The sequence below is a fragment of the Triticum dicoccoides genome, chromosome 1A (genome assembly GCF_002162155.2).
Source record: "Triticum dicoccoides isolate Atlit2015 ecotype Zavitan chromosome 1A, WEW_v2.0, whole genome shotgun sequence".
NCBI lineage: Eukaryota > Viridiplantae > Streptophyta > Magnoliopsida > Poales > Poaceae > Triticum > Triticum dicoccoides.
Window position 1 is genome coordinate 608,090,931 of NC_041380.1, and position 9,729 is coordinate 608,100,659.

General features: G+C 51.1%; 1 pseudogene; it reads right to left on the reverse strand.

The window, feature by feature from the left end:
* Window positions 1–560: 560 nt before the first annotated feature.
* LOC119357268 lies at window positions 561–1,481 on the reverse strand (annotated as a pseudogene).
* Window positions 1,482–9,729: the final 8,248 nt, after the last annotated feature.

The following is a 9,729-nucleotide window of genomic DNA, read 5'->3' on the forward strand; positions in this document are numbered from 1 at the left end:
GGCGGCGGCGGCGTCCTGCGCGTCGTATCCTCCCTGGAGGCGCCATCTTGGGAGGAGCTGTTCGGTAGAGAGATGTTGTGGATGGTGGGTTCCGAGTAGCTCCAACAGTGGCGATGGTGCGGAGGTTGCTAGGTGGTGCGGCGTTGTATCTACCGCGTCATTGGCGACGAGTGTTGGCGGCATGGTGCAGCTGCATTTTGATGACGGATGCAGTTGGATGGACGAGCGCAGGGTGGTCGAGCTGTCTGACGCCATGGTGGCGTCGACGGCAGGCCTGGCAAGGTCTGTGCGTCAGTGCCTGCTCTGGAGATGGATCGGTGGAAGAAGGCGGCGGCAGCCTTGGTGAGTGCGCCGGACCGGTGTGTGACCCAGTCCCGGTATGTGGCTAGGATGGGGCATCCGGCATTAGATGTTAGGATTTGGTGTGATGTCTGTTTGGTGTTAGGCTCGGACATTTGACACCACTGCATCAAGGGGATAGGAGTAGCGACAGATGTTGTCTAAATGGTGGCTTCAGGCTCACTGATGTACTACTTTATAAGGTTTTTTGTGCTTAATAATTAATAAAGTGGCCGTATGCATCGTCGAGATGAAGAGGCCGGGGGTGCATCCTCCTTTTCTAAAAAAAAAGTGTAGCAAAGCTCGACCGGGCTTGGCTCCAGCCTCGCGCCGTCCTGCAACACCAGCACCATCTTTGGCACAATTACTTCGGGCGCCAGGTTCACGCCGTCCCACTTGTAGCAGTGTTCAAACCCGGTCACCTCGTCCACCTTCTCCAGCATTACTACGCCGTACGCCGGCTCCACCATCAACGTCACAGAGGTGCCCATGCCCGTGTTCAGTCCGATCTGAATGCGCACCTCCAGCGGGATGTTGTCTAGGCGCTTCCCGTTCATGAACACGCCCGTGACTTGCACGTCCAAGGTCGGCGCATTCATCAAGTACACGATATCCATCTTGCTAGCCCCGGCGCCAGCCTCCATGTCCACGGCCGAGTTGTGCGTCGCCAGCAGGCAGAATGAGAAGAGGCACTGGAAGCTCTTCCGGGTGATCGTGCCGAATGACATGGCCTAGTTGCCCAGCGTCGGCACGCCGTCGTGCGTGTCCACGCTCCCGCCAGCCTCGCACGTCGAGCAGCCCAACACCAGCCTCGGCAGCCGCGCCTATCACTCGTGGAGACCGCCACCGTCGTCGTCTCGTGCTCGAAGATGCCATGGGTCACCGTGCCGTCCTAGGTCCTACACCATCTCGTCGTAGCTTCACGACTCCTTGTGGTCGGGTGTCTTGCACGCCACATGCGAAAAATGGCCGCAGTTGTCTTGCTGCGAGCACCGGTACCGCCGCCACGATGACGATTGCGTCGGGTGGTACCAGGTCTCCTCCACGGACATGGTCTTGGCCCTGCCCGGCCCTGTGCCACCAGTTGCTGCAGAGGTGGCAGGTGAGCTAAGCCAGGTCTTACGGTGGTTGCAACAACGCATGGTGTTCTGGATGTGGACGACGGCTGGACGTGGAGATTGTAAGACAATAGACTTTGGGGGGAACCGGCACAACCCTCTAGGGGTGGCCTATCACATATATATATAATGAGGTGGTATACAACGTTACAATATACACGTGTAAATACAGTCTAACACCCTCCCTCAATCTTAGCCACTTTCTAATGAATCTAGAAGGGTAAGATTGCGCCTGCAAGTCTCAAACTGTGGCAAAGACAATGGCTTGGTGAAGATGTCAGCAAGTTGATCCTTGGAAGAAATAAACTTGACCTGTAGTTGCTTCTGAGAGACACGTTCACGCACAAAGTGATAGTCAACTTCAATGTGTTTCGTTCGGGCATGGAATACCGGATTTGCAGAAAGGTATGTAGCACCGATGTTATCACACCAAAGAACAGGAGGCTGTGATTGGGGTATACTTAACTCCTGAAGCAAGGACTGTACCCAGATAATCTCTGATGTGGCATTGGCCACAGCCTTATACTCAGCCTCAGTACTGCTACGCGAGACAGTAGCCTGTTTCCGAGCACTCCAGGCAATCAGGTTAGAGCCAAAGAAGACAGCATAACCCCCCGTGGATCGCCTGTCATCCGGATTGCCGGCCCAGTCTGCATCAGAATATGCTGAAAGACAACCAGAATCAGACGGCCGAATATGCAAACCATGAGCCACCGTGAAACGAATATAGCGCAAAATCCGCTTAACAGCAGACCAATGAGTGTCACGGGGTGACTGCAGATACTGGCAGACTCGGTTAACAGCATAGGAAATGTCTGGTCGCGTGATCGTCAAGTACTGGAGCCCACCAACAATACTCCGGTACTCGGTCGCATCAGAAGAAGAAAGAAGCACACCATCAACAGCATTGAGCTTATCAGTGGTAGACATGGGTGTAGTCGTCGGTTTGCACTTAAGCATCCCAGCTCGCTGCAACAAATCCAGAGAGTACTTCTTCTGCGTCATAACAAGGCCAGCAGCACGAGAAGTAACCTCCACACCAAGAAAGTAATGAAGCTTCCCAAGGTCCTTGACCGCAAAATCAGCACCAAGTGAGCGAACAAGCGCAGTAGCAGCCGACTGAGAGGAACTGACCAAAATGATATCATCTACATAGACCAACAAGTACATAGTAACCTCAGGCCTTTGAAGAAGAAACAATGAGGAGTCAGCAGTTGATGATGCAAAACCATGAGCACGAAGAGCCATTGCAAGACGAGCATGCCAAGCACGAGGAGCCTGCTTCAGACCATAAATTGCCTTGGACAGACGACAGAGATGATCAGGGCGATCCGGATCAGAGAAACCCGGAGGCTGGCGCATGTAAACCTCCTCCGCCAAGACACCATGAAGAAAAGCATTTTGAACATCAAGCTGACGAAGAAACCAACCTCGAGTAACAGCCAGAGAGAGAAGAAGTCTGATGGTAGTAGGCTTGACCACTGGACTGAAGGTGTCTTCATAGTCAAGTCCAAAACGCTGTCGAAAACCACGAGCAACCAGACGAGCCTTATAGCGCTCAATGGACCCATCAGAATGCCTCTTCACTTTGAAAACCCACTTGGAATCAATGACATTTACCCGTGATTGTGGAGGAACAAGAGTCCATGTCTGATTGTGAAGAAGCGCTTGATACTCCTGCTCCATGGCCTCTCTCCAATGAGGAATGCGCATAGCAGCTTGATACGTGTGTGGCTCAGAGGATGGATCTGCGAGAGCAGCAGACATGCACGCCGCTAACCAAGCAACTGTGCCATCGTGACGTTGCTTAGGCTGAAAAATGCCACTCCGACTGCGTGTATGTGGACGTAGAGCAGCAGCAGGAGCCGGCTGAGGCGAGTGACGGAGACGTGACAGTCGCCGGAGATGCAGGAATCACCTCAGGCGAGCTCGGGACAGACGACTCCGGGCTGCATGGCGAAGACTGGCCCGACGACAGGGGCTCAGAGGCCATGGGCGAACCGAGGGTGGGCGAGGCCAGCTCCGGTGACACCGGCCCAGACGGCCTTGGCGAGGCGAGAGCAGGCGAGGCCGGCCCTGGTGAGAAGGGCCCAGACACCCTGGGCGAGGCAAGGGCGGGCGAGGCCAGGCCTGGTGATGACTGCCCCGACGCCCTGGGCGAGACGGGGACCGAGGAGGCCGGCCCAGTCGGCGGGGTTGCAGGGCGCGACGATGGCGAAGGCAGCCCAGAAGCCAGAGGCGACCGGGCCAGGACGTCGATCGGCCGTGCATGAGCATGGAAACCGAGGCCATGCAGGGGCGCCATGTGCTCCTCATGCACAACAGAAGGTGCCGAGGATGAAGGCGATGGCAACAAAGAGGAAGATGGCGCTTCCAGAATCTCCAAACGAGCCCCACGACCAGTGCCTGCACCATGGTTAGGCAACAATAGAGGAGAATATGCAACATCATCAAATTGGTCAGAAGCAACAGAGGATGAATGCATGACAGGTGGCTCGGTAGTGGACACAGGGAGCTTGGCAAAGGGAAAAACATGCTCATCAAACACAACATCCCGAGAGATGTATACACGATTAGTGGGAACATGAAGACATTTGTATCCTTTATGAAGAGAGCTATAACCAAGAAAAACACACTTCTTGGAACGAAACTCGAGCTTACGCTTGTTATATGGACGGAGATGGGGCCAGCAAGCACACCCAAACACCTTGAGAAAGGTGTAGTCCGGTTGTTCATTAAGGAGAACTTCAATGGGAGTCTTCATATTCAAAACACGAGTGGGAGTACGATTGATGAGAAAACATGCAGTGGTGAAAGCATCACTCCAAAAACGAAACGGAACAGATGCATGGGCCAAAAGAGTCAGACCAGCTTCAACAATGTGACGATGCTTACGTTCTACTGAACCATTCTGCTGATGAGTATGTGGACATGCTAAACGGTGAGTGATCCCAAGCGACTGAAAGAAGGAGTTGAGGTTGCGATACTCGCCACCCCAGTCCGACTGAACATGAACAATTTTGTGCTTGAGAAGGCGTTCAACATGTTTTTGGAACTGAACAAAAATGTCAAACACATCAGATTTACGTTTGATAAGATAAAGCCAGGTAAAGCGGCTGTAAGCATCAACAAAACTGATATAATAATTATGACCACTAACAGAAGTCTGAGCAGGACCCCATACATCTGAAAACACAAGTTCTAAAGGATGTTTCACCTCACGACTGGACTCTGAAAAAGGAAGTTGATGACTCTTCCCCTGCTGACAAGCATCACACACTGGTACATCTTTATTACTAGACACACTAGGAAGCTCATGACGACGCAAAACATGCCGGACAATAGGTGTGGCCGGGTGACCAAGACGAGCATGCCACTGTGACGGAGATACCCGAACTCCACTGAAGACGCGAGCGACGCCAGGATGCTCCAGACGATAGAGACCTTGGCAGAGCCGCCCACTAAGAAGAATGTCCCTCGTGCCCCGATCCTTAATAAAAAGATCAAAAGGATGAAATTCACAAAGCACATTATTATCACGAGTGAGTTTAGGAACTAAAAGAAGATTACGTGTCACAGATGGAACTCGAAGAACATTGCGAAGTTGAAGACTCCTATTGGCATGTCTAGTGAGAAGTGATGCTTGACCAATATGAGAGATGTGCATACCTGCTCCATTGGCGGTGTGGATCTTGTCGGAACCATGGTAGGGTTCACGAGTGTGAAGCTTCCCCATCTCACTGGTCAGGTGCTCTGTCGCCCCAGAGTCCATGTACCAGTGGGGATCAATGGAGTAGGACTGAGTGTGTCCCTGTGGCTTCTGCGGCGGCGGACGATCAGCCATGGCGACCTGACGAGCAAACTTGCGTGTATCCTTCCCGTCATTGCCAAGACCAAGAAAACCCCGCTGGAAGCGCTTGTGACACTTCGAGGCCCAGTGCCCATCGCGACCACAAAGCTGGCACACACGTGGACCGCCAGCCCCTGGTAGCGTCGCAGTAGGAGGAGGGGCCGAGGCAGGTGGTGGTGACTGCCCCGAAGGAGCCCTGGATGAAGCAGAGGAGCGACCACCCTTGGTGGCGGCGTTTGCCGAGAGAGCGCCGTTGCCCCTGGATCGGCGCGTCTCGACTCGTTGCTCAGTAAGCAGGAGGCGTGAAAAGACCTCGTGTGCTGGCATGGGCGTGGAGTTGCCCCTCTCATTGATGATCTGGACTAGGGCGTCATACTCCTCATCAAGACCATTGACAATAAACGAGTTGAACCCGGAGTCGGTGAGGGGCTGTCCAATGGAGGCCAGCGTGTCGGCGAGACTCTTGACTTTGTTGTAGAACTCAGTGGCGGTGGAGTCAAGCTTCTGACACTCCCCAAGTTGGCGACGGAGCCCAGATACACGAGCCTGCGACTGTGCCGCAAACGAGCGCTCAAGAATAGTCCATGCCTCGTGGGACGTCTTGGCGAAGACAACAAGCCCAGCAACGGCCGGAGAGAGCGACCCCTGGATGGAGGAGAGGTTCGCCTGATCCTGCCCTGTCCAGACACGGTGAGCCGGATTATAGACCGGACCATGCACGCTGTCAACCAGCGCAGGAGGGCAAGGGAGAGAGCCGTCGACATAGCCAAGCAGGTAGTGACTCCCAAGAAGCGGAAGAACCTGCGCGCGCCAGAAGATGTAATTGTCCGACGACAACTTGATGGTGATGAGATGGCCGAAGTGAAACGGCGGCGGCGGCTGCGATCCCATCGAGGAGACTGGCTGAGGTGAGAACACCCTGGAGACAGTCGGAGGGGCAGCCGGCGCGGTGACAGAGGGCGCGATGGCCACGGTTGACGCCGCGAAGCCGGCCAGCGCGACGTCCTCCGCCACCAGCGGCGCAGTGGCCGAGAGCGCGACAGCCGCGGTTGACGGGGCGGCGGTGTGGGCCACAAGCGCCTGCCCGGACGAAGTAGCAGCCGGCGGGAGTGCGAAGAGGGAGCCGACGCTCCGTGTCCCGATCGGCGCCTGAAGGGAGGCGGCATCCAGCAGCCTTGAGAGAAGTGCCGCGAGGGAGGCCGGCAGAAAACCGGTGGCGGTGGAGCCGGACGCAGCGGCGGACGTCATAGCAGTCGGGCGACGGCGGCGGCGGGCGCGGCGGCGGCGGCGGCGGTGGCGGCGGCGGCGGCGGCGGCGGTTTAGGGTTTTTAGGCGGAAGCGGACGTAACCTAGCGTGATACCATGTAAGACAATAGACTTTGGGGGGAACCGGCACAACCCTCTAGGGGTGGCCTATCACATATATATATAATGAGGTGGTATACAACGTTACAATATACACGTGTAAATACAGTCTAACAGAGATGAAGCTTGATGAATTTCAGAGATGAGATTGATGCGACGGCTAAGTTTGAAGGTGTATCTATCTATAAGATCTTTCCCATAACCAAGGGCTCTAGGTGAGCCTTATCCTCTCTCAAAACATCCCTTAGGCTAAGGAAGCCGTAGGAATGAAAGGGGACAAAATCGATGAAGAATCCCGTTTGAAGAGGCAATTTTCGGACTTGATTTACTTCCATACGACCATGTGGTCATATGATACGCCATATTTTGCCATGGCCCTATTTGGTAAACGGCTTTGCTAAAAATCAGTCGACTGATTTTTAGTGAAGTCTCAATCGATTTGTTGACCCTTAGATCTTTGTGTTGCTTTAGGATCCGTGCAACCCTGTTGTTTCCTGTATATCAGCCCACATAGGGAACGAATTGGGTGGGCCTGTTTTTTTGTCTTTGTTTTTTTCGTCGGGGCAGGCTTCAGGTGGTCGGCTGGGCAGAGGTCCTTTTTCTTTGTGTGTTGGGCTTTATTTTGCCGGTTGTTCTACAAGGTTTAGGTCCGTTTCTTTTTTTCTTTTTGATTTTTTTTCTACAGGATGGGAACGAACAGGTAGAGTGAAGTGACTTGTGTGTGTCTTTTTGTTCTTCATTCAGTTAGTAGCAGTTCATAGGCCCCGACTTTTTTTATTTTCTACCATTACTTTTATTATTTATTTATTTTTCATTTTATTTTTTCTCAGTTTAGGTTCATACAGGACTGTTAAAACTCAGTCGACTCCTTGGCCGTTAGATCATTGTTGCTTCAAGATCTATGTAGCTATGTCTGTCTTATATTGAAATCGATTGCTTAGGTGTGCGATGGGCCAATTTCCTTTTCTTTTGTTGTTTCTTTTCTCTCGTGTTTGCCAAACATGCGCTATGGGCTGGGCTTGAGAGGTTTCTTTTTTGTCTAGTTTTGGGCTTAATTTTTCAACGGGGAAACAAACCGTCCAAAGAGGGGGTGGGGAAGCGGTTGAGAATCTTTTTAAATATTTTATTTAATTTCAAGTATTTTAAATGATTATTTCGTCTATGTTCCTTGTCATGTTTGAATTTCTTTTTACAGTTTGTATTTTCTCCTTTTCTCTTGCATTTCTTTTTTCCTTTTTTATTGTTTTTTTCAAACCTTTTTTTGCACGATTCTAGTTAGCTTATTCTTTTTTATTTTCTTAACTGATCAACACATTTTTATTTTTGAAAATTGACAACATTGTCATCTGGTTGGACAATCTCCCTAACTTCACCGCCTGTAAATCAATTGTTCTTTGTCGGGGGAGGGGATAGTTGCATGTTTATCACTAGGCACATAACTGCGAGTCTCACACCCCGACGTAACAGCATGACTTCAATGGGACTGCAACTATGTGGAGTTTTGTTGGGGAAGTGGAAAATTGTTTTGTGCCACTAGGCACATAACTGCAAGTGTCGTATTCCGACTAAAATTTTGTGGTGTTTAGTCGGGAGGGGCACTTGCATGCATGTCACTAGCCATGCAACTGCAAACATCTCCCCTACGGTAATTACATATCTTCAACCCGACTACAACTATGTGGTATTTTTGTTGGGGAAGGGGCAGTTGCATGCATGCCACTGTGCATGCAACTGTAATTGTTGCCCCGATTTACAACTCTGTGTTTTTTTTTGGGGAAAGGAATGGTTGCATGCCTGCTGATACACAATTGCAAGTGTTGTGCTCGACGGCAACTGCATGGCTTCAATTCTACTGCAACTTAGTGGTGCTTTGTCAGGGGGAGGGTTTGTTGCATATATGCCACTAGGCATGCAGCTACAAGTGTCGCCCCCGACAACAACTGCATGTATTCAACGTGAGTGCAACTCTATGGTGTTTTTTGTGCGGTTGGGCTAAAAACCAGTCGGCTGATTTTTAAGGAAGTCTCAGTCGATGTACTTGACCTTCCATCGTTTTTTGTTTAAGATTCAGGATCATTCAGGATCACTGTTTCCTTGTGTTGTATCGGCCTGTTTTAGTTGTGCCCCCGGCTCACTGCCTTGTTTCTTTTTTCTTTTCTTGCCTTCTCTTCTATTCTTCTTTGTGTTGGATAGAGATGCCCCATGGGCTGGCCGTGAGGGGTGGTGTGGCTTTTCCTTTGTCTGTTTTTTAGGCTTTCTTCTAGGCTGAACTTTTTGTTAGTGCTCGTGTTGCCTGGGACATGAGCGATTAATAGGGTTGTTCGCTTTGGTTTGTTCTCATTTTCGTTTCCTTTTTTCTTTATTTTCTATTGCTATTATTATTTAAAAACATATTGTCACTTGTTTACACATACATCGAACGCACATAGTTGCATGTACATCGAATCACATACAATTATATGTTTTATTGTCAGTATCTATATGCAACCTTTTTTTCCAAAAATATTATTGCCGACACGCCCATCGACCACACACAGTTTCATGCACATCGGCCACACACAATTGTATGTATGTCACTGGCGAGTAACTTATCTTTTTTCCTTCTCAAAAATATTTGTCACCGGCCAACTAGACTTTGTTTCTGGTTTGAGTTTTTTTTACTTTGTTTGTGGTTCGACTAGAGACCAGTAGAGACAGTTGCATGTTCGACACTAGGAATGCAACTACAAGTGTCGCACCCAACCGCAACTCCATGTCTTCTAGCCCGACCACAACTGAAAGTTTTTTTTCTGTTGGAAGGGGCACCGGTAGAGGGGGCGGGCCGGTTGCAAGCCCGACAACATCGCCACAGCTGCAAGTGCCGCCCCCGAACGCAACTGCATGTCCCCTAACATGGTTGCAACTGGACCTTTATTTTATCGGAGGGGGCAGCGAGAGTGGGGGCGGGCCGGTTGCATGTCCGACACTAGGAATGCAACTGCAAGTGTCACACCCAATCGCAATTGCATGTCTTCTAGCCTGACTGCAACTAGACTTTTTTGTTCTGTCGGAGGGGGC